Raw genomic sequence first — 26,165 nt, 5'->3', positions numbered from 1 at the left:
AATTTTGTCCTAATGTGGATCTTCCTCTCCTGATTTCAGTCACAGCAATCAAAAATGTATATCTGAAGACCCATCTGCTACTTAAGAAAATATTGCGCCAGCAGTAAAGTAATGCACTCTAGTCCAGGGTTTCTGAAAAAGGAGAAGCTACGCTTGACAGTCTTTTGGAAGAATATTTGTTGTTCAGCAGTCACCCGCCAAGAACTCCATGCCACGCACCTGCTAGTTCAGAAATAGTAGGTTGTAAAAAGAGAAGCATGGCTGCAGTGAGCAGGATAATATATTTGATTATGATTTGTTATGGGAGATGGTGAAAATGGTAGAACAGCCATACTTATGATAATGATGTGTTGCACCATTGAAATGCACAGTATGTGAAAGAGAGGTAGATTTAGTAATCATGCACATACAGTCAAAATAAGTACACTCCATGGAAATTGTTGGCTTTTTTTGACATATTTGGACAAGCAAACATTTCATCCTCTTTGAAACAGTACCTATTAAAAAAGTTTATACACAATCAAATGACGCATAAAATTGATGTTTTGTAGTAATTTTCACAATTTAAATAAAAAACAACAACAGATCAGTCACATGGAAAAAGTATGTACACCCCTTCATTTATCACACCGTCAAATCCGTATAATTAGAATCAGGTGTTCATGATTGGGTGCCAGTGATCAAAACCTGTTTAGGGAGTGCAGGTGGAACCTGTCTCATTTATACCCCTCTCATATCTAGTGTCTGGTGTTCCCTTTGTTATTGAGGTGTGTGGTGTCATCATGCCAAGATCTAAAGAGGTCTGTAAGGCCTTCATCAAAAAGGTTGTGGATGCCTAGGAGGAGTGTAGGGTCTTGAGGGATTTAAAAAGATCTCCAGATTATTTTAAATACATCATTCCACTGTAAGGAAAATAATCTTCAAATGGCGCAGATTTCAAACGACTGCCCATTAGTCCAGGACTGGCCGTCCCAGCAAATTCAGCCCAAGAGCAGGCCGTCTGATGCAAAAAGAAGTCTCCAAGAACCCCAACATTTCATCACAGGATCTGCTAATAAGTCTTGCGACTGTTGGTGTCAAAGTGCATGCTTCTACCAGAAAGAGATTGCACAAATTTGACCTGCATGGGAGGCGTGCCAGGAAAAAGCCTTTTGCAAGACTACAGTCTGCCGATGAGCATATAGGCAAAGAAAAGGCCTTTTGGAATAATGTGCTCTGGCCAGATGAATCAAAGTTAGAGTTGTTTGGCCACAGCAGACATGTTTGCTGTTAAAATGTTTAAATGTCCTAATTAAAAGACATTAATCAAAATAAACTTGGCCCACACATCAGAACTAACTGAATTAATGAAATCAGCGCAGTGTAGAGACGACATTGAGGCTTGTGTTTAAATTTGTGGTGACGAGACAGGGACTGATGTGGCTTATAATCAAAGTGATAACTCATTTCCCATTGTAAACCTATAATTCTTTAAAATTTGGCTATAGTGTTGTTCTTCCATGAATAGATTAGATTGTAATTGTAGAGATAAATAGGGTGTCTTTCAGTGGAATCTTTAAATGCAATCTTTCACTTCTGGGGGTAAGCAGAGCTTAAAATGCTAGAACTTTATTTGTGATTGAAAAATCAGCAAATAAGGGTGTTTTCAGGCCTAAAGATATGTGCTTTGTTCTGAAACAGGTACTTATAATTGTTACAATGTTGCATTTTCTCCTTGGCTCAGTTGACTTTCACAAAGCAACTTCAGAGCGCAGCAAAATGTGTTTATGCAAGTCACATGTGAGTAAACTGGCCTCTCATCGGTCAGAGTGCACCTGTTCTGTCCTGGGGTTCCACCCATAGCGGTCATCCATCCAGATGGATCAACAGCATATCTGCTAGCTTATTGTGGCTTTCTTTTTAGCTGTAGTTATTATAATTAATCAGTCTGAGCAAGATGAGATCAGATGAGGCATTTTACTTCATCTTTTGGTACATGTTAAACTGCAATTCACGTTACAAGCCATTATCAAAACGAGCCAGGTGTGAAAACACCCTAAAACACTGATCTCAGTTTTCAGAACTGTATGTACAGTAGTATAAATTGTCAAAATTTGACCATTTGAAGGGTTTTCACAGGCTGCCATATACAGTATATTTGAAGAAGTATTATTGTGTTTGTGTACTGTGTTGTCCAATTAGAAAGTGACTTCACTGAAATATTAGTTAAACAGCAGACTTTGTCACCCTGTGGGAGGCCCAAGGCTCTCACAGTGTTGCAGTACAGTAACAAATTAATCATTATGGTATCAAATTCTAACCCATGTAATTCTGCAGCTTTATTTATTTTTAACCTCATGTTTAAAACTTGTTTCTAACACATTCAATGTGATAAATGAATATTTAAGATTAGGCCGGTTTGCAGGGTTAGCAGTCATATCTTTTTCTCACAAGTTCATTTATACAGATTATGTTGCTGAAACTCATTCCTCAAAAGCTTGTGATTCCGTGTGAAAAGCACTGCAATCTTCAACAGGCTCAATGACAACAAAGTATACTGCACATTTAAATGAACAGTGGAATGGCTTCAACACTGCCCCAGATGACAGGTTTTAATAACCCCAAAAGCTCCATATTAATTCATTAACCTCATGCATTAGGGTGCACTTAACGTCTGGTGCTCTGATAATTATAAATGAGAGATCTAGGTTTGGAGTCATAAAAGAGCAATAAGAGTCGCCTTTAGATCATTTGTGAACAATAAAATAAAATATTTTCAGTAATAGACTATGATTTGGCACATTCTTGTAAGGTATGGACACACTAGAGGGTTTGGTCAGTTTTTACCCCCATGAACATTGTTATTTTAGCTCATTTAATACTGCTTATTCAACAGACATTCAGTGGTTAAGTATTAGTTTGCATGTCTGAAGTAAAATATTAGCCTTAGACTTCCCATCAAAAGATAGAAAGACCATACGTTCAAGCGTTGCAATTAAGATGATGAAATTAGCTTACAAACCTACTATGGCATTTACACCAGTCATTTACATTTCACTCTATAATATACCATTTCTAGGTATAGGAATAGCTTGGGAGCTGAATCCCCGGGTCCCCAGTTCAATCCTGGGCTTAGGTTACTGTCTGTCAGAGTTTCTCATGTTCTCATCTTATCTCCAGCTTCCTCCCATTTCCCAAAAGCATGCCCGGAGATGGATTGGCTATGCTAAATTGCTTGTAGGTGTGAATGAGTGTACGTGCATGGCGCCCTGCAATGGACTTGTGTCCCATCTTTAATCCTGTCTACCCTGAACAGGATAAAGTGTTTACTTACTAAAGATGAATGAATAAGATGAATGGGAGCAGAATCGCAGAGATGCTTCATAAGCTTGTAAGGGATAAAAAGGTATCATGTTATGCCAATATATATGGTTGAATGGTTAATGAACAACTCCTTCCTCAGGCCTGACAGCATAGTATATGAATCCTAGCCATTGGCCTAGGCCAAGATGCTATTAAAAAACACATCTGGTGTTATGCATGTAATTGCATGTACATCTCAAGAGAATGATTTACGTTCTTCTTTTGTCAAAAGCATTCTTAAAGCTATCTGAAAAAATATATATATATTTGAGTTAATTGTAGCAGAAGCATACAATAATATGAAATATACTACAAGCTAGAACCCAAAGGTAATTTTTTTTGTTCTAAGAGAAAAAAAGGGATAGTAGTTAGAGGAGACATTAAGACATATATTAGACATTAACACTGCCCAAAAAAGTACCCCTCTAAACTAAGGATACGTTTTGTTTTGGATTTTATCTCTCCTTCTTACGCATGTTCTTCTTGTTGGAGCAGTTCTAAAATGTGTGGCTTTATATGCAAAGGTGAATAAGAAAAATAAATCCTCATGTGATGAAACATGTCTGTTGCAGGAGTAATGTGTGCTTCGCATTATATTTGTAAAGACAGGAAGCAAAGTTATAAGACTCAGTCACTGAAAATGTACTTCTCCAATGAGGAGGTTTTCACAGAATTGAAATTGGCCAATCTTGCTCTAGACCACTGCATTACTGCAGCAGAAGTCGAGTAGGCATGGTCACCATAGAAGCATTGGTGTTTTTTTTATTATTATTATTATTTTTTAGCCAGAGTGCCTCTTTATTTCAGTTCTAAAGCAGAAAAATTTAACTAAGGTATGGAGGAATGTGCTTCAGCTCTGGTTATTACCCCTAGAGCCTGGTCTGCCCCTGGTCTCCTTCAGCACGCTCCTTCGTACTCCAGGGAGTGTGAGCAACAGTATGATGAATGACATACCCGCTGTGTCACAAATCTTCCTCTGCTGCTAAGTTGGACTTTAAACAGCCTTATGCCACTTGGACCAGCTCTTGGTTCCACCTATTTGTTTATAGTTGTTGTAGTATCATAGTGTCTAAAATCATTTCGGCAATTATTATTATTATTATTATTATTATTATTGAAGCACTGCAATGCTTGTACGGTCTCAGTGGCCGAATGTGAGTCAGAGGTTATAATATTAAACCTCAAAATGATCAATCGCAGCACACATGGAAAAGTAAAACATGGTATTAAACATTGTAAAACAGATATTACAAAACAAATCCTTCAGGTCCTGACAAGTCTGACTTAAGTGACACATTTCAATAATTAATTAATTCATCGTCAGTAATTTATCCACATTTAGGCCGTAGTGGATCCAGAGCCTATCCCAGCAACACTAGGTGCGAGGTGATAATACACCCTGGGCCAGCCCGCCACAGAGAACCAGTCTGTCACAGGGCAGCATGCACACATTGATTCATCACCTTGGAGTAATTTAGAGAAGCTAACAGCTATTAGAAATTTTGCTCCCCCAGCAGTATTTCTGACAGTAAAGGGAAACTGGAGAACCCAGAGGAAATCCATGCAGATACAGGGTAAACATGAAAAAAATCCAACAGACAGTAAACCAATCTGAGAATTGTGAAAGGAAATGGTTGTGCAGGACAGAAATGTGAAAACCTTCTTAAAAATCAAACAAAACAACAACAACAACAACAACAACAAACACTTTGTTACTAAGTCCACAAATGACTATCAAAAACAGAATATAATAGCACTGCAATATGAAAAGCAATCAGAACCTGGGAACAAAATAAGCAAAGTCCTAGCTGTCCTTATGGCCAAATACCCAAGGGATAACTCAAATAATGACTCTGTACAACTGTGGTGAGCAGAAGAGCATCTCAAAATGCACTAGACATAGAACCTTGAGGAATGTTTCCAAGAGAATTGACGCTGTTCTGAGAGCAAAAGTAGGTCCTTTTTATGCCCTATATGGTCAAAAGCTTAGTCTGCCCACTTTGCTGTTATTATACCCTCCAATCTTCTAGGAAGGAGCATGGATGTGGGGATTTTCAGTAGTAGAGCAGTAATGAGGTCAGACTCTGACATAGGGTGAAGAGGCCTGGGGCACAGTTGTAGTTCCAATGTGTTCCAAGGTGTTTAGTGGGAAATTTATGCTACAGCATACAAAGACATCCAATACAATTGTCTGCTTCGAATTTTGTGGCAACAGTTTGGGGAAGGGCCATATACATAAAATATACACACACTGTCACGTCCATAAGCATTCGGATTTTTGTAATTTTGCCACTGTCCACCACCACAATCGATTTGAAATGAAGCGAGCAATATTGAAATGTGTGATTGAAAGTAGACTTTCAGCTTTAATTAAAAAGGTTTAACAGAAGTATTACATTAGATATTACATTAGATATTTTTTAAAGACTCCATCGAGAGTTCCATTGAACAGCTACCCAATGCAAATTCAATGCATTCAATGCAAAAATTTCAACAGCTACCCAATGCAAACTCCAAACCATCTACCTCCTTAATTTGTAATGAAATAATGAGGAAACAGGCCACAACTGGCCATGAAACTGCTTATCATTCATTTGTACAATTTATTTTTGAGCCTGTGAAAATTTAGGGACTCTGTAAAAGAAAATGGCTGTATTCCTAAATGGTTAATGCAATATTTTTTTATTAAACCCTTGAAATAAAGCTGAAAGTCTACACTTCAATCACATTTTGATTGCCGCAAAAATCGTGTCAGTGTCCAAATACTTATGGACCTGACTGTATGTCTCAGATGTCTGTTAAGTCTTTTGTATTAGTGAGTCATCAAAAAAAAGGCCAAGTTTTCTGGTTTACATATAAATTAATGTTACAGAAAAATGTTTTCACAACCACACCTTAGAGAACTGATGCAGTTTTAGATGCAGAGTGTGATCACACCAAATATTGACTTGCTATATTGAATTGAATTCTGGAAGTAACTGCAGTGTACTTTAGTGTATGTAGTAAAAAAATTAAGCATAGTGCACTACGTTTCCAGAGAAACAGGACATGTGCACAACCTATTTACCCCCTGCCCATATAAACAGCTCTTTTGATTATTTTTAGTAGTGTCAAAATCTTATAATAATGCCTACTGCATATAAACTGAATGCAACATTAAAGAAACAGCTTTCTTGAAGTCTTTACATATTAAACAGTATTAAACAGATCACATGTGTTGAGCAGCTACATAAAAACCAGCAAGCAGAGCAGAATAGATCCAGACTAATTACAGCGTCCTGTTCCTGCTTTGTTGAATTGCAAGCATGGACTGTGAACTGTCCGGGTTCATGTCCAGTGCATGCCAATTATACAAAGTTTATAAAGCCTCGCCTCCAGTTGTGCTCAGTAGCAGCAGCAGCTCTATTTTTGGTCAAAGAACAGATAGGTGAGGTCAGCAACACAAACATTTCCCACAGAGAGACCAGCCCGAGAGCAGTTAGCATAAAGTGCTGGGTGCACAAGAGAGAGCCAGAGAAGTCCTGCTCCTCAGGTGTACATTTCAGAAGGAAAATAAGAGAATAGAGGGTCAGAGATGCTGCAAAACAGGCCACTCAGTCAGTATCATGGCCTTGCTCATTTTTGCAGCTTCTCAAAGGAGCTCAATATTACTTTATTATTAATCATAAAGATTTGTGAATATTATATAGAAAAATATAGCCAGAAATTAATCAATATCCGCTTTGGTATCTATTTCAGTTAATAAAGCAATGATTTCACTTAATTGTAGTTTCTGAATTCATTTGATTAATTCACAGTATAATAGCTATAGCGTGTAGAATTTTGTTTTGTTTTTAAATGATGTTCCTTGGCTGCTGTCCCCCTAGCAATCATGTTAAAATAAATCTTACATTAAATAAGGATTTTTTTGAGAGTTTTGAGTTCTTACATTATACACCCACACAGATCATGGTAGATCCAGAGCCCATCTTAGGAACACTATCCATGAGGCAGGAATACACCTGGGATGAGATGCCAGCCCATAGCAGGCGCCATGCACACACACATTCATACACTCATTCACACCCAAGGGCAATTTATCTCCGCCAATCCACCTACTGGTATTTTTTGGGAGGTGGGACAAAATCCACAGAACATGCACAGAAACTGCAAGCAGACAGTAAACTAAACTCAGGATCAAACCTGGGGACCTGGAGGTGTGGTGCGGCAACACTATCTCCTGCACGACCATTCTGAAAACATTATCATACTAATATTGTAATATTGAGAAAATGTCAATAAAGGCAGCTGACATTCACAAATACTTACTGTACACATCTACTTGCTAGTATTATTACTAATTAGGCTAATTATATCTGATCAGCTCACTTAAATCAATTTGGATAAAACTGTCTGCCAAAAAAGAGCACATGTAGAATTAAATGTACATATAAATCTCTGTGATATGTGTCACTACAGGACCTGTGTTTGACACCTCTGACATAATGGCATCTTTTCCGATGCCTCTCTGCTTATGCTGAAAAGACCTCATACAATCCCTCCAAAGATCTCACCAAAGATAACATGTCAGGGCCAGGACAGCTGCAGATCGGCCACCACAGCCACGCACAGCACTCTGCTGGCCATACTGGACCATGTTTTTTTATTTATTTATTTGATAAGCAGGTTCTCAAGTGGATTTGCACGGGAGCAGAAAGGTAATGATCCAGCACTATAGGTAATTGGGTGGGAGGGTTGAGGTTAGCTCTATAACCAGCCACTAACCTCTAAGGACATCTTCATCCATGGCAGCATAAAGGAGATATTACCTTACCCATAGCTGAGAGGAGCCCACTGAACTATTGCCTAAATTAGAGACTGCTTTCACTGGCCCTCACTGGATACAGAGGATAAGAGGTCCTGTGGTCTCTGTCCCCCTGCATCTGAACCAGTTTCCTTGTTGCCATGGCCCTTTACGGGTCTTGATAATGACCTGGTGAGATGGTCATGAATACATGTTGGGTATGGTTCTCCTGTTGCCCTCCTTCCTGTTCACTCTGCAAGAAGTGTCCAGGTATCTGCAGGTTTATCTCCATTTGATCTTCTCTCCATGTTCTTAATCCCCAAAGCAATCTGCAAGTTTCTAATGACCTTGCAAGGCCATGTTCACAATCACTGATAAGCTTGGGCAAGCAAGCTACGGGAGAAACCAAAGCCCCATGAGCAAGTATTGCTGGATTGGGATGCTAACATCATGAGCTAAGAGAACTGTTGGATTAGATCCAATTCAGCTTTACCCAGATAGAACAAAATATATCATCATATCTGTACTCTTCAACAAGTCACTGTCTGGGAACAGCTCTTTCAGAGGCCTGACTTGCAGACAGTGTTCTACTTCAACCCAAAGGTGTTAGGATGGGGTGGAAGCCAGGGGTCTCAGACCAAACAATTTCTTTATGACCCTGGCTTTATGAAGTGGGCATGGCATTGACAGGCAGAAAAACAGAAAATGACCTATCCTTGTTGCAAGAAAATCAGAAACACTTGATTCTGCAATATGTCATTGTATCATGAATTAGAAGCCATGTCCACATAGATTTGTGCATGTAGTGTAGCACATTTTCCACTGATGCATTTGCAGGAAGTTTTGGAACCCCATGGAATTACCTGGATTTCTTGGATGTATCCATTAATTTCAAATAAAATGTGGTCTGACCTTCATTCAAAGCCAAGTCTTAATAAGAGACAAACATGTTCTGCTTAAACTAATAACACACAAACAGCTTTTTATGTCACTACTGAAGATACTGATTAATAATTCACAACCCCGGCTGGGATAATTATCTCAACCCTTTAATTTAATAGCTGGTAAATCCTATTAAATTAAATTAAAATCCATCAAACATTCCCAGTAGCTGTGGATACGACTTCTACAACAATGAGGAAATTTTTTTAGAGCATTTCTCCCTACAACAAATGTTATTTCAATTTGAATATTTCTAGGATTTCCTGCATGAACAGCCATGTTCAGGTCATCCCATAGTATCTTAAAAGTTTAATTTTCATTTTCATGGTTACTGAAGTTATGGTTATAGTTAGATTAAGGTAGGCATAGCATTAATAATTATATCAGTGGAAGACAAAAGTGTGTGTCTGTGTGTGTGTGTGTCCTGTTGACTTTTCTAGGCATGATTTGTGAAAAGACTCATTATAGCATACATCAACATCATTATTCTCAGCTGTGCTGCAAGTGCAGGTCCTGCCAGGAGCACTTTGTTATCTAACTGCTTCACTCGGGGGTGCAACCTCTGATATTTAATAAGGTTTCTATAAATAATTTGAACAAATTCCATTTATTACAAATGATGCATTACCGGACAAATGTGCATAGACACGAATCAGAGCACACAAAGATTCACACTTGAGAAATTTAAAAAAAATCCCCAGCTTGTTTATATGAAAATTCCACTGATATAAATGCTCTTATAATTGTTTAGATAGCATGAAGCCCTAAAAGGTTGGCAAACTGTCATATTAATGAGCATCATTAAAGATCATATCTAGTTGCTTCTGATGGCTTGTGTCAACCTACAACCACTGCCAGGAAAACAAGAAACTTCATAAGCCTCATATTATTTTAAGGCATAAAATTTTGACCCTCGATATGATCAAAGCAGATATAACTTTTCATCTTTCAATAAATTAAAATAACTTTAAAGGGCTGTACTATAGGGCATATAGCCACATCATGGAGAATATTTACTGTGTGCTAGTCAAAGAGTAACGACATTAATAGAGTTTGTGACTTTATTCCAGATAGAGCAGCAGTACAATACATGCAGCGTGTAGGGTGACATGTGAATATATAATTATATGAGCAAAAACAGTTAATTTTTATGTATATGTCACAAATCGTCTACCCATATAACTAAATCAGTCCTTAACAATAATATCTCAACAGTAAGAAGCACAGTTATTCTAACGTAAACTAGCCAATGAACGCTACTAAATATAGCATGAAATTTAGCAGTAGTTCAGAATAATTGTTTCATACTACCACAAAATAAATCACATTTGCTGGAGAACATAGGAAATTATAAACATGATGTACATATACCTTAAAACAAAATCTACAAACAAACTTCAAGTCAAAAATGCAGCCTGGCTCATCACTGGGACAAAATGTTCCTAAAATATAGTGTTGATTTTTTTTAAAACATCAGAAATAATCCGTCATGTATGGAAGCCCTAAGCGGCCATGCATTATTTTTCCTCTCTTGTTTTCTCGTGATCATGACTTAACAAAGAGCTGTCTTCTCACGGCGTAACTTCATGAGAAAATCTCGCGCCTTGAGAATGGGACTAGTGTTTCATGCATGTTTGTGTCTTTGCCATCTCCATCGTAAATTTTATATCTGCCCACTGTAGACATGGACTCTATCAAGAGACAGGGGTGTCCCCTTCTCAAGTGTCGAACACTAATGTGGACATTATCAATCATTGAGAGACATAGAGCTATTTTAGCTTGAGTCAGTCCCTGAGTAAAGTAAAAAGGAATCTGTTTATCCATGATGCTGTGGGAGTGCGCTAAGCTTTTGCTCAGCAGAGAAAACAAGATTTGTTTTCTCGAGATCACGAGACAACAGCTATTTTGTTAGGTCGCGATCACAAGAAAATTAAGATCATGTTGAGACGATGAGAAAAAGTTGACATCATGAGAAAACAAGAAAGAAAAAAAAAATAATGCAGGGCTGCTTAGGGCTTCTGTAGTCATGACACTGGATGCATGCTTTTTAAATCATTTAAATAAATGTGACATTAATATTGATCACTGTATTGAAAAATATTTCTTGCTCTAGTTTGATTTAAAACTAGATACAAAATGAACTGTTTTAATCAGCAACAAAGTGTGCCACCCCAATATTATCCTCATTGTGATTAAAAACACAGAATATAGAAATGGAATTGGGTGGTTGAAGAAATTATTATTTCGTGCTCAGCCATGACAAGGATAATTAACACAAAAACCATGCCAAACAAGCAGCGTTCTTTCTGAAGGCAAATCTATTTCTTGTCAGAATTGTATAAGCCTCAGCATAAATATTAAATATGAAATAAGTAAATAATTTAAACGAAACAGTGCTTAAAGAAGCTCAAAAATCCTTAACAGTTCATTCAAACTGAAGCAAACAAAATCTGATTAACTTGATTTACATTCATAAAATTCAGAGTTAATCTCCATAGAGTAAGACAGAAATCTGATATCCAAGCAATAAATGGATTATGGTCTCAAGGACTCAAGTGTCCATCCTGTTTTTTGAACTCGCAAGCCTCCAGGTAATAATACAAAATATGAGGCTTTAATGGAAAAATCCACCATGAATGACCTGCATATTGATCCTTATAAATAAGTTGTGATCTTCAATGGGGTCCAAAATTTATTTTGCAATGAAATTCTTTTTTTAAGTTTGAACTTCCATCATTGGAACATTGGTCTACTTTCACTTTACTTAAAGTTTCCTACATTACCCATAATTCTGTTCGACCATGTGCTGACAGTGGTGGCAGTGGGATTTAGTCCTTGGGTAATCTCTGCCTAAAATGAGTGATGAAGCAGATCTTTAGTCTGTCCAGCTTTCTCATCTCCTCATCTGTAAACTCTGCTCAAACAGATACATTTTCATGCTAAAACCGCCTTCAACATCATTGTGCTTCTTTATCACTATCTAGCAAAGCCAAGTCTCTGCTGTAAAACTGCACAGTTGAGTTGTACAGCTTTGAGTTCCATGTTGGATTTCTCATTAATATGACATTGAACGTTGCTGGAAAATGGTGCTTGGGGAAAGACCCTCTTGCTGTTTTGTTTTTACACAAAGTCAGCTTTTACACAGTGAAAGCTAATTTTTTTTCTCTTTCTATTAAACGCCATTGGAATAGCGCTAACAAATGTCCCCCTGTGAACTAAGAACTGCGAACTTCTCTCAGGAATAATGAAACAACAGCACAAACTGGCAAATTAGCACCAGAATCACTAACCACTTCACAAAAATTAACTGTGCTTCAGGATGGACTGTTCCTTTAAGCTACCTACATTCTCCAAGAAAGCAAGAGGCACATTAGTGTTAACCACTTGATTAATCCTAAATTAAGTAATTATATCATTGTGTCAACACTAATAAAAAGTGATTTAGCACCAACTTAAAACTGTGTTATAAGGAAATAGATGTGTGAATTATATTCTGCTGTGACATATTTTACAAATTGCCTAATTTATATGGCATATGTGAGTGGCAGTGAGCCATTCTATTTACAACATACTGATCACAGGTATCATGTTTACACTGCAACACAAGTTTAACTTGTTTTTTTGGCTCAATAAGTCTCTTTGCTCTTGTGCAAGTGTGTGTCATACTTTATCTATTGAAAACACAGTATCTGTGACATTGCACCTCTGTTCCTACAGAATCTGAAAATGACTATTTTCTCTTCTGGAGTAAAAGCTGTGACATAAAAATAACACTGGAAAAATAAAAATAAAAAAAGTGCTATAGAGTTTGCCCTGTGTGTGCGGAGTTTGCATGTTCCCCCCATGCTTCTGGGGTTTCCTCCAGGTACTCTGGTTTCCTCCCCCAGTCCAAAGACATGCTTTGTAGGCTGATTGGCATTTCCAAATTGTCCATAGTTTGTGAACGGGTGTGTGAATGTGTTTGTGATTGTGCCTCGCCATGTGCCCCAAGTTCCCTGGAATAGTCTCCAGGCTCCCTGCGACCCTGTATACAATAAGAACTACAGAAAATTTGAATACAAATGTAGCTTGGGCTAAGCAGCAGGAATTTTCTAATGTTATGGATGGGACACCTCAGATTCTAGAGAGCGTTTGATTGGACAGAAAATGTGATGAGATTCTGAAGTGAAGTGAGTGCAGAATGACGTCATCAAAATTGTTGAACCTTATTGGTGATAGAGAGAAACTTTTTACAATTTTCAATGTATATATCTTCTAAACAAATTTTGTTATTGTTTTGGAACGCACTAGCTTATAGATAACCTTAAGGCTAACATATTCATACTAAAAGCCACAAAACTTCCATTTTGATTTCAAAATTTTGATTTAGCTAACTTTAGTATTAGCAATAAAAATGTTACATTTTATATTAATAAGCTTTAAAAGGAACCCCGACTGTGAAGACTCGTAGCCCTTAACACGCAATAATTGCCCTCTCCTACTAAAATACGTAGTTAGAAACACATGAAATATGTTAATTACTTTTAAAATCCTTAGTATTTAATACATATTTTAACCTACGGAGGCCGCCATTATGTGACTCTGAGTCGATGATGTAAAATGGTTGCACTTGGGCACTCAAAATAATTAGCTACTAGCCCTCACAGCAGGAAAAGAACCTTCACTGTGCTGCTTTTGGCTGTAATTTTCTAGTTCTTTTGTGCTGTGAAACAGGGGATATCTGTAAATATAATCAGGCCCGTGAGCATCTTGTTAGTGTGTTTATTCTGTATATCCTCATAACGTAAAGCTCCTGTAAAATGAGCCTAAAACGCCTAGCCAAGGCAGACCCAAAGTAAAATTAAAGCTGTTCTTCAGGAGTACATGCATGGTTTTGGTCTCTTCTGAAAGCTGGACTAAATATTTTTACATAATTGGATGTTATGGATCAGTGGGTTACTATGAGGATTCATATGAGGTGAGTTGCCTCTGTTTCCTAAGTGTTTGTTTGTATATCGGAGGTCTGACAGAGACATTGATTGTAGCTGCTGTTGTGAATGTATCTCAAAACGATTTATATCCATGAGATACACGAGAATCACGAGAATCTTAGCTTTCCAAAGATATAAGTACCTTCGTACACATAGAAGTTGTGTAGATAGCATAGATTTGCTCATAACATGGCAACAGCGCGCTGGCGGGCCGTCGGAATTTTAACAGGATAAAATAGACAACGGCGAGACGGCTGATAATCACTAAAATCATTGATATTACAATACATTTCATCATAAAACGATAGTTTAATCCATATGCTTACTTGAACAATAAACGCTCTCTGTTGGCATAGATGTGCAGTTGCTACACAGTCACCATCGATTTTACCGCACTCTCACCTCCTCACCTCTCTGATCATCTTCATTTTGATGTACATTTTGAGTAATGCCTTCTGTATTAGCCTCCTCGCTAATAATAATAATTACAGCATGTTCTTAAATCTTGATAACTAATTTGACTCTAGTCTCCAGGTGTAAATATCAGAACTTGTTTTTCAGCTTCACTTCTGAATTGTGCCCACTGATATCTGCAAGATATGTTGCTTCATACTGTATCTGGTGTTGATTATTTGATTAACCATATAGGTTGTTTCATGTAAATAAAGAAAAACTCTGTGGAACATGTGCGCGCACACACACACACACCCACACAGAAGTAACAAAGCAAATGATCATAAATCATTTGCAAATAAAAATAAAGGAGTGCTGTCTGACATGTCTGTCTAAACCTCCCACAGGTGTTCAACTGTGCTATGATCTCATCATATTTTCATGAATTTTGGTACAGTGTTTTCGATAGGAAGCAGAGTCACGTATGCTTGCTATTTTGATTGCTTTCCAACAACTGAATTGAAATATCCTCTTTGTTTTATATGTTATAGATAAATGTTATGATAAATTATGATAAATGTCAGTTTTCTTTCGGCTACCACTTCACTTCCCTTTATGCCTGTACACCTTTCTGTCCAGGTGCAGAGGATGAGGAGGGTTGCATGGCACCTTTTAAAAATATTACATCAGGATACTAATATCCATCAACAGAGCTGCTGGAAATCAGATTAACTGTTGGAAATGTTGGTGAATTGCACTATACCCTATTGAAAACATAAATCTGCTTCTGCCTTGGTCAGATCTCTCTCTCTCTCTCTCTATCTCTCTCCATTAATTGCTGTACTGCTTCATCTGCATATTCTTGTTGGAGCTGATTTGGCTCTGGGGCATTTTATAAATAATAAACGTCCTTCAAATCCTGGTGTTATTTCATACAGTAAGTAGGCTCAGTAAAATGTGTAAATAACTTCCTGTCCTTCATAGTTTATTATTAATTGGGTAATTAACAGTTCTAACTGAGTTGGAATGAGTGTGTTAGAGCAGGGAAAACATTCAAATGTGTAGGACAGGGGGTACAACAAGCCCAAGGCAGAAAAAAAACCTGTGGTCTATAGAAATAACAAATGGTCAGAGGCTGAGCTTTACTTTTCAAAGCACTGAATATACTTTGGACTCCTGATTACTGTTGTCATGGCTGGTAATAATTATTTTATCTGGGTTTTTTCCTCTATAATGCTGCATCTTTTATCAAGAGTCTGAATTTGCTTTTTTTATTATAACCTAAAAGAGACAATATTAGAAAGGAAAAAAAAAATCTTAATTCCCACAACAGCTGTCACAATTGAATAATTCATTTCCTGCTAAGAGAGCTATTAGTCTTAAAGGGTCATGAAACCTCCCTCTTTCAGCTCAAGTCTACCTCGCAATGTTTTTGAAAAATGCAGCTTAATTGGGCGTGGATGGCTTGTGAAGAAGGGAGGGGGAATGGGCGTGGCAGGGAAAGGCAGGGGAGGAAGAGGGGGGCGAGCCTTCAGAACACTCACAATAAAGATGGATAGTGACAAAAAGTTTGCATATGAGGCAGAGAGCGTCTCTCCTTCTGAATCCCCAGGGCTAAATCTAGACACAATAGATAGCAGTGCAGGTCCTCTGCCCTGTCTATTTGAACCATTAACCCCTGGCATGACTACATAAAACATAAAACAAAAACTGGAGGCAGCGCGGATGGGAGACGTGTTGGAATGGTAGCTAGCTAACAGGCTCGAGCTTTTCACGAATAAAAAGGCGAAGGCTCTTCTCTTCAGTGCGGACTCTCGTATAGTTTTACACACGATGGCCCACGGGTTTTTAATATTATATATATGATATATACTGTATTTGCAGCTTTTATATTTTATTATATTGTTTCCTCGAGCTGGAGGCAGTGCAGATGAGAGAAATGTTGGAATAGTAGATAGCTAATAGGCTCGAGCATTTCACAAATAAAAAGGCAAAGGCTCTTCTCTTCAACGCGGACTCTCGTTGCATAGTTTTGCACGCGACGGCCTGTGGAGCTTTAATCGGTTTAATTAGCTCAAAATGTAAGTAAAACTGTCATGCTTAAAATTAGACTCATTTGAAGGGATGGAAAAGTCCTCGGGACCGAGTACCGCATCATTGTGTAGATGCAAACTGCATTCATGAGCAAGTCCGAAGTCCACCTTTCTCCAATTCTCTCTCCCGAGAAAACACACTCAAACTCTTACACCATCGAAACAAACACTTGGGACCCATTTGAACCTCTCTCATCTACTACATCTGTAGGAAAGCACCACGTGCGGTCATGAATAATTAAGAGACAGCATCTTCTCATAGGATAAGAACATGCAGGCTCATGAATAATTATGAGACATCGACACGTCATTGAAGTACTATAGTACATTGCCACGTCACTGCCTGTGACTGAAATTTTAAACCAGGAAGACGAAAATAGCGGAAAAAAGCTCAAAATTAACCAGATTTCTCCTACAATTAAAATTAATGGATTCTAAGATTGTCTTTTATGATGTGCGATGCAATCACCTCTGTTAAAATCTCAGAAAATGTAGTTTCGAATATCATGACGCTTTAACATAATGACTAATAAAATATCCATTCTAGTTTGTCTTTGTGTGTATGAAATATATTGTCTGTCTACATCTTGTTTTTGAGTAATGGTGAGTTCAGTCGGCTGAAGAATAGGTCAACAGCTCGGTGTGACCATGTCTCATCCGACTGAGGGACACTCATAAAACTGACAGCATCACAGAGGGACAAAGTGTGAGAGGATCCATCATTTTCAACTGACATTCTGTCTAGGCTATGCATGGACTACATGAGATGGAGACACATTTGAAGGCTGTTAATGCATAGGAAAATAGGTCTAACGTTTCATCAGCACATATATAAGCATGACAAGTCACACTTAAGAGGTCTAAATCATTTAAAGAAAAACATTCACAATGTTTTTCTCCATTTGTTGTGGAAGACAAAAAAAAGAAAGAAAAAAAAAACCCATAATGCTTTCGTTTAGTTTTACAAAGTTGATTTTGCTTGATTTACTTGAGTTTCCACTTAATTCATGACAGCTTTTGGGTCTCAAAAGGCAAACGTTCACGACAAGCAAAATAAATGACAAATAAAACCCAACACAAACACCCCACCTCAATAAAGCAATTACCTAGAGAATTTATCTGCAGTTTCTTACTTTGCTGTTTAGCAATGTATTTCAGAACTGCTAAAAGGTAGAGAGACATCCAAAGGTTGCAAACATGCTTCAAAATATTCATATGAAGGAGAATCTTCAACATTTCTTCAACAGTAATTTTTTTCTTAGTGAAAAAGGCTGTTTTATCCTCTCTTTTTTTTGCCCAGATTGCTTTATAGTCTTATTAATAAATATCTGACTTTCCATCTTTCAAAACTTAAAGGAACTGAGTGAAAATCAGTGCTTAGGCTAATCTTTGTAGCTGACTGTTTTTTTGCATCAAGCATTTCACATAGGTAACTCTACAAAGCTATACATTCAGAAAGAACTGCATGAAAATGTCAACATTTCAATGTGAAACCAACAGACTTGCAGCAAGATTGCCTGTCGGTTGTACGGCAAAAACAAAACAAAACAAAAAAAGGAATAAAGAAACCACTTAAAAATTCAAGTCTTTGCTCATTAAAATTAAATTTTGGGTAAATCCAAAGCCAAAAAAGGAAAAAAGAAAAGAAAAGAAAAGAAAAGAAAAGGAAAAGAAGGAGGATTTTGTTTGGACTTTCTCAATTATGTAGCAGGTTTTTAAATCAAAGGGCCATGCAGCAATGGCAGCTGACAAATTACACTCAAGCGCTAACACAAGTTTGGGCATGATACTAATATGGATTTTCATAAACACATTATCAGAGATATGCATGACAGCTCTCGAAAATTAGTCAAGACCTTCGCTTTCAGTGCTGGAAGGGAGAGACAGCTGGGACGAGAAGCCTTGCTTTTATGATGAGGGTCTCTGCTGCATTAATATAGATCTAGATCAATATTGGCACAGAGTGAGACGAGAGTGCATTAGATGCGCTGTTGCATATGCCTCCTGCTCTGTCTTTGATCTGTCCCCTGCAGAACAACACAAATAAGGCCACACAGAGAGGGGTTTTGGGGGCGGGGAGTGTTGAGAGGGGGACTGAGTCACTTTCGGAACACACACTCCAATAGCATGTCACACCAATTTCTGGAAAAATGCATGTTCAACACAGTTATGGAAATTCACAGATTGAGCTTTGTACATCAGTAATAATGAATGTTTTTAATGCCTACGGTGACATTAGAAATGTGTAGTGACTTCTTATCATGATATTTAACCGGACTGATGAAACTGAACATCTATCAATTAAATGATTAGGTCTGAGCAATCAGTAGCATGATAAGAATGATTATTAAACACACACACACAAATTCCATATTGCTCTACTGGATTCATGCCTGTAGTAGGAAAGGAGTAATCCTTTTTTGTTTACTTTATCTGGACATTGGGCCTGATTTATCAAGCTGAGTATTTAGTAATACATCCTTTGTGGAAGCATTTACACAAGAAATCTGGCATTCATGAAAATCCCATAATTTCAGAAAAATCTTCATGTCCTACTCATACATATTTGTGTACATTTACGCCTAAGAAGATTAACTACTGTAAATCTCAACTTGATCAACATAAAATCATATAGTTTGCATGGATTACTGCACTTTTATATATTGAATATAGTGCCAAGTTTACAGTGTTAAGCCGACGCCCTTATCCAGAGAGACTTACAGAAGTGCTTTGTAGTCTCAAAAACACATACTCATGCTAGTTCACTAGTTCAAGGACTAAGAATAGGCCTACAATTGAGAATATTTTTATGAAACCCAGTCATTTTATACTTAGAGTATAAAAATAAAGAAAGGGGCCAACACAAACCCATAAATTAAGACAAATAACTAGCCCTTCAATTATGACAAAAGAAATGCTGCTGTATAAACAGAAGATGATGTGCTGGTCTGTCTGCGCATAGCCATAAGCCATAAACAAATGCCTCAGTGGAGGGATGACGGAGCTTTCTTTAGTGAGGGAAAGGATGTTTAAAGACAGGTATAATTTTTTTTTTTCAGAGGATGAAAGCTGGCTTATAAACTGGTTCCATTTGCCACACCATCTTCTTGTAATGTTGTGAACACTTCCAGCACGTCGGCCGAGATATGTAAAACAATTTTAAAATAGCTGGTTTCCCTGTGTGACATGCTAAGTGTGCATGATCACGTGGGTACAGTGTAGATCTTTTTTCTCCTCCGTTTTCATGTAACATCATTTTCTTGTCACCTCACTTAATTCACGTCTAATTAATCCATTCATCCATTTTCTATACCACTTATCCTACAGGGTCGCAGGGAACCTGGAGCCTATCCCAGGGCGCATGGGGCACAAGGCGGGGTACACCCTGGATGGGGTGCCAATCCATCGTAGGGCACACTCACATACACATTCACTTACCCATTCATACACTACGGACACTTTGGACATGCCAATCAGCCTACCATGCATGTCTTTGGACTGGGGGAGGAAACCAGAGTACCCGGAGGAAACCCCCACCACATGGGGAGAACATGCAAACTCCGCACACACAGGGCCACAGCAGGAATCGAACCCCCAACCCTGGAGGTGTGAGGCTAACCACTAAGCCACTGTGCGCCCACATATAATTAATATTTTCTGTAATTTGGACTTTTTCAGGTGCTCTTACACCGCTATATATTTTATATATATATACACAGTATGTATACATATAGAAGGGACTCCTTCCTTTTCTGGCTTTCACCATTTAATAGTCATTTAGAGTTCCGAGACCTCTGTGCCCTTGACCTATTGTGGAGTTTTGTGGGTGTCACTAAACGCAAATGACCTGTGCCAGAAATGTGCTTTGAACACATATACACACACACAAGTATAATGAAACCATCTGGGTTATGCATGTAACCCTGTTTCCTGAGACTGGAACGAGACGTTGTGCGAGTTTCATGGTGTGGGAAGCGCCCTCGCGCACAGCCAGTATCTGAAGTCTGTGTAAAATCACACTGATTCATAGGCCTGCCGTGGTCAGGTGAGGGGGCATTTCACACGTCATGAGACTATAAAACGGCGCCTGTAAACCACGTCATCAGCTTCTATTGTTTGAAACAAAGATTCACAGGCAATACCCTATATGAAAAAGCTACACAATGTCTTGTTCCCTTCTCAGGTAACAGGCTTACCTGTGTAACCCAGATGTTCCCTTTCAAAGGGAACTCAACATTGCGTGACCTTCATGCTGTGGGAACGAATATACCCACTGCATCATACTGAGGGTATGGCCTGTTCAAAAAGGTCAGAGCCTGAGGTTCAGTTCAAGACCCTCAAGCCTGGGGTGGAACCCATGTCCAAGCTGTAATACTGAATGAATGTGTGTGGCATAGACCACCCCACCGCATCATACACATCCTGTAAGTGTACCCCTTAGATAAAACCCTCGAGGAGGCGACCACCATAGTGGAATGAGCCCTTATGCCCAGAGGCATACTGACACCACACACCCCATAAGCGATAGACATTGCTTCCACTATCCAATTAGAGATGTGCTGCTTTGACACAGCATCACCTCTACTGTCCAGCAGCATCACCCCTACACCACCAGCAACTGCTCTGACTTACGCCACTGGCCAGAGCAGTGGACATAAGTACAGAGAGCCCTTACTGGACACAGTAGGTGCAATTTTTCTTGTTCGTGTAAGGAATGGAGGAGGGCAGAAAGCCTGCCACACTACTGGCTGGGCAGCAGACATAGGCACGTTCAGAATATAATCCAGTCTAGGATATAGGAAGGCCTTGGCTAATCCAGGGGCAAAGTCAAGACAGGAAAGGGCAACAGAGAAAGCTTTTAGATCTCCTATTTGCTTGAGAGATGTCAGGGCCAGCAGAAGAGCTACCTTTAGAGACAGAAGCTTGACCGAGGCTGACTCTAAGGGCTCAAATGGGCCTGACAGACCTTCCAGGACCACAGAAAGGTCCCAGGAAGTTATGTGTCATCTGAAGATGTGCCTCAGCCACCTGACATCACACATAAACCTCGATGTTAGAGGATGTTGCCCCACAGAGACTCCATCAATAGGGGCATGGCTGGCTGAAATGGGCATACAAAATGTGGCCACTCCAGCGCATACAATTTTCTTGTGGATGGTGCGCTAGTGTTCAACATGGTCTCTACAACCTCGGTTGAGAGACCAGAATCTATGAACTGGTGCCCCTCAATGGCCAGATTCAAAGTTTCCATAGTTCTGGCTGAGGGTGATAAATCAATCGTCTGGCTTGAGACAGTAGTACCCAGGGAGTGCTGTCTAGCAGAGATATCGCCAAGAACCATATTTGAGCTGGCCAATAAGGTGCTACTAGTAACAACAGACTAGGTTACAGGTACAGACTAGGCTAGAAAGAAATCAGCCTCGCTTCTTCATACCATTCTGTGTATTTTTTTAAACGGGATTTTTCTGGTGCTGTTGTGCTTGGTTTCACCAAATATTATTATTATTATTATTAGTAGTAGTATTATTGTTGTTGTTGTTATGAATAATAATAATAATAATAATAATAATAATAATAATAATAATAATAATAATCTGAGATGTAAACCATATACTGATGTATTTTTACCTATGAATGATACCCTGCTACAGAATCTGAATAGAGGATACAGGATTTGTAATCCTCACTGACTTCATATCACATCTTATTAGAAGTCACAATTGCTGTGCTTGCAAACAAGTTATTAATTAGACAGCAACCTAAGAATATAAAATGTTTAATGTAATTTTGATTACAGCAGATATAAGCAGCGGCTTCAGGCCTGATAGTTTACTAGACTCTGAGCAGTCAGTGTCTGGAATTTCAACTATGTTGAATTTCAACTGGAAACTATGTTGAAATTCAGCAAACAGCATATTATAGAAAAAAGGATTATTGAAACGTGAGTGTATTATTATTATTATTATTATTAAAGTAGAATGACTTACATTACATTTAAAAGCTAATAAATTAAACATCACTTTGAATGTTTAGTGCCAACTACATCTTTTCATGTAATGTTGAGCACATTGTGCCAAGAGCCAAAGCACAAATGACTTTACAGACAAAAGAAAAGATTCCCAAGAAAATCACCTCTAAAATGAAAAGGGATTCCCCTAGCAATTTAACCAGACCAATGATAAACATCATGTTTCTAACAGAGTGCAGAGACTGAAAATAAATCTAAAAATAAGGAATATATGATATGACATTCAAAGGCTTCTATGTAATGGAATATTGAATAATCAGCAATGAAAGAAAAAGTAACTTTTGTATTTAAACCAACTAATGAAGCTGTAGATTTATTAGCTAAGTAATAATGAGTCACAGGCAGACAGCTCAAGCTCATCAGCTCAGACAGTCTGCATGATGGGGATTGATGGGCCTCCTGGTGAAGCTGGAGTAAATGTTAAGATTTTATCAATGTTCTCTCTGCAGAGCTGTCTTTAGTCTTTGTAAAATTTTCTGGCTGGAGAAGAGCTGCCACTCTGGGAGGAAGATAAGTAGGTTGGAAAGGATAAGATAGGTTAAGGTTAGGTTAGGGTGGGTAGGTAGGTAGATGCTATGTCTGTGTTCAATCACACACACACAAACACACACACACACGCTGAACTTTCAAACATTTAATGCAAGTCTCTCTCTAGCATGCTTCGTAATAACTCCAATGACTCCATGATCTTTGTAAATTGTTATCATTTTGTCTTCTGAGAAAAGTTTAAATATATTATGTAGCAGTAAGTTTAAATATCTCATGGGCAGTACTAAATGTAAAAAATAAGAGCTTTAAACAAAATAATAATTTACAAGATCATCCTGTACAAAACTTTACACCCCCCTCTTAATGTATCGTGTTGCCTACTTGAGCATTAGTGAATGTTTGCACCTTTTGTAATACAGTAGTTGTGTATGAGTCCCTCAGTTGTCCTCAGTGTGAAAAGATGGATCTCAATATCATATAGCCGCTGGAATGGAGTCAAATATACAGAAGATGCTGGAAAACCAAAGAATGTGCAGGACCTGGAGGATTTTTCTGAAGAACTGTGGGCAAATTAACTGCTCAGGACAAACAAGGGACTCATGAACAACTTTCACAAAACATAAACCCAGTCGTTGATCATCCAGGTAACAACACACAGTTTTAAGAACCGAGCGTATGTAAACTTTTTAGCTGGTTCATTTGTGTAAATTCAGTCATTATTGTGTCTTGTGGACTACATGTAAACATCTGTTATGTGAAATAGCTTATTCAGGGCAGTACTAAATAAAAACAAAATGCAATTTTTATGATCCCTATTATTATTATTATTATTTAAATTATTAACATTTATCAGATTCTGCAAGGGATATGTAAATTATGAGCACAACTGTAGTTTATGGTGGGTAGGTAAAGTATGTATTTAGGGTAAGTTATGTTAGATTAGGTTAGGGTGGGTGGGTAGGCAGGTAGTTAGGGTAGGTAATATTAGGTTAGGGTGGGTGGGTAGGCAGGTAGTTAGGGCAGGTAATATTGGGTTAGGGTGGGTGGGTAGGGAGGTAGTTAGGGTAGGTAATATTAGGTTAGGGTGGGTGGGTAGGCAGGTAGTTAGGGTAGGTGATATTGGGTTAGGGTGGGTGGGTAGGCAGGTAGTTAGGGTAGGTGATATTAGGTTAGGGTGGGTGGGTAGGCAGGTAGTTAGGGTAGGTGATATTAGGTTAGGGTGGGTGGGTAGGCAGGTAGTTAGGTTAGGTAATATTAAGTTAGTGTGGGTGGGTAGGCAGGTAGTTAGGGTAGGTAGTATTAGGTTAGGGTGGGTGGGTAGGTGAGTAGAATAACTGAGTTTTGGAAAGGAGAGAGAGCACTGCAAGTCTTTACATTGTCAGTGCTCTATAATGCATAATTCCAGGCAAAATATAACTTCACATTTTCACATTCACAAGGATGCCATTACGGGACACTGTGGTGGCAGGACACACATATAAAATTATTTGGATAGGTAGGCTGCTAGAATTTCTTTAAGACCAACAGGTCTGATTTTGGGCTGGTAGGTTCGTTCTTTAGGATGGGGGTAGGCCTATCTTCCATAAGGGATGCTGCACCTGAAATTTTTTTTTATGTATTTCTTTTTTAGCACCAGCTATAACAATATAACATAACCACAATGGTGTAATTATTTAAGGGTTTTTTTATTTTGAATCAATGGTATATCATCACATGCCTAAAGGCATACACATACACGGTCATGGTTTAGTACCACGACCGTCTCTGCAGCAGACAGGACAAAGCCGTTAATGGGAATTCTGCAGCTCATATGATGAGGTCATGTGTGACTGGATCACCCTGGAACTGTGTGCCTGGAATATAGGAATGGGTTTTATCCTCTATTTCGAGATGACCATATGCAGAACCACAACAGACTTGAAAAAGGTGTTGGGGGTCCATGTGCAGGAATTAACTTATAAAAAAAAGGTAGATAAATACAAATCTCGATCCAAATAGAGAGGTCAATAATTAATCACAGCATGGTTAGCCTCGCAAGCCAGACCAACCATAGACCTCTGCCCACAAGCTGAATCCATATAAGAATATCTAGTTTACTCATTACCAAGTGTGCACACTCTTCAATAGCTCAAGATTCTGAAAACATTTTACTTTAACCCGTTGACTATTTCTTGCTCCAAAAAGCTCATTCTGTCATGGTATTCAAAACTTTCAAAAAGAAATATGGAAGTGTGGAGAGCCAATCAGATTGCAACCTTGAACATTCTGAAGGTCATGGCCAGAAAGGTGTACAAAAGATAGACACTCCATACCTCATGGGCAGAGCCACAGCTTGAGAATACAGCACTGCAAACAGAAAGAAACAGGATATCCAAATAGAATAAAAAAATGATTTGGCAAGACTTCACAAAGTGTATAGATAAACAGAAGTCCATAAAGAGTGACTGTAAATGATGTGCAGGTGTGAGTGATTGAGTCCAGAGTCAATATTCAGGTGAGGGTTACCCTCTGATGGGTTGGAGGGGTATCTTCCTGTTTTTGGATCATCAGAGATAAATCCAAATGCAAAAAAGCCTCATTAGTATTTCCAATCATTATATCAGATTTTAAATGAAATCAAAACATTCAGAAGTACCTCAGCTCCCTGTCAAGCTGCATTTGCTTATCTATAATACTGTGATACCATTATGTATAAACATGAATAAATGAAGTGTTTCTGTTTCAGACTAATTGCACATCATTTGTAATTCTATATGCAATACAATCCCATTAATGATTCAAAACTAAGCTAATGATTGTATAACGTAAAAAAAAAAGTAGTCATGGTTAATTAGGTCATCTCTCCAGTTATATTTATGAAAGAAAAAAAGACAGTAATTAGTTACACCATCACTGCACAAAAGAAAACACAGTGAAGAGAAGAATTCAGCTCCTAGGCCGTATTATTGCACTTTTATCATCCACATAATTATACAAAACAAGCATGTGCTATTAGTGTATTCTTATAACTCTTAATTTTTTTTTTTTTTGTACACAAAATGTGTACAATAACTGATTATATACAGATTATATATAAAGGCATGTCAGTAAAATTTAAGAGTCGAAATGTGATCTAATTCCTTCTG

Source organism: Ictalurus furcatus, chromosome 17, assembly GCF_023375685.1.
Source record: "Ictalurus furcatus strain D&B chromosome 17, Billie_1.0, whole genome shotgun sequence".
In the NCBI taxonomy this organism is placed as follows: domain Eukaryota; kingdom Metazoa; phylum Chordata; class Actinopteri; order Siluriformes; family Ictaluridae; genus Ictalurus; species Ictalurus furcatus.
Note: the sequence above shows the minus strand (reverse complement) of the source record.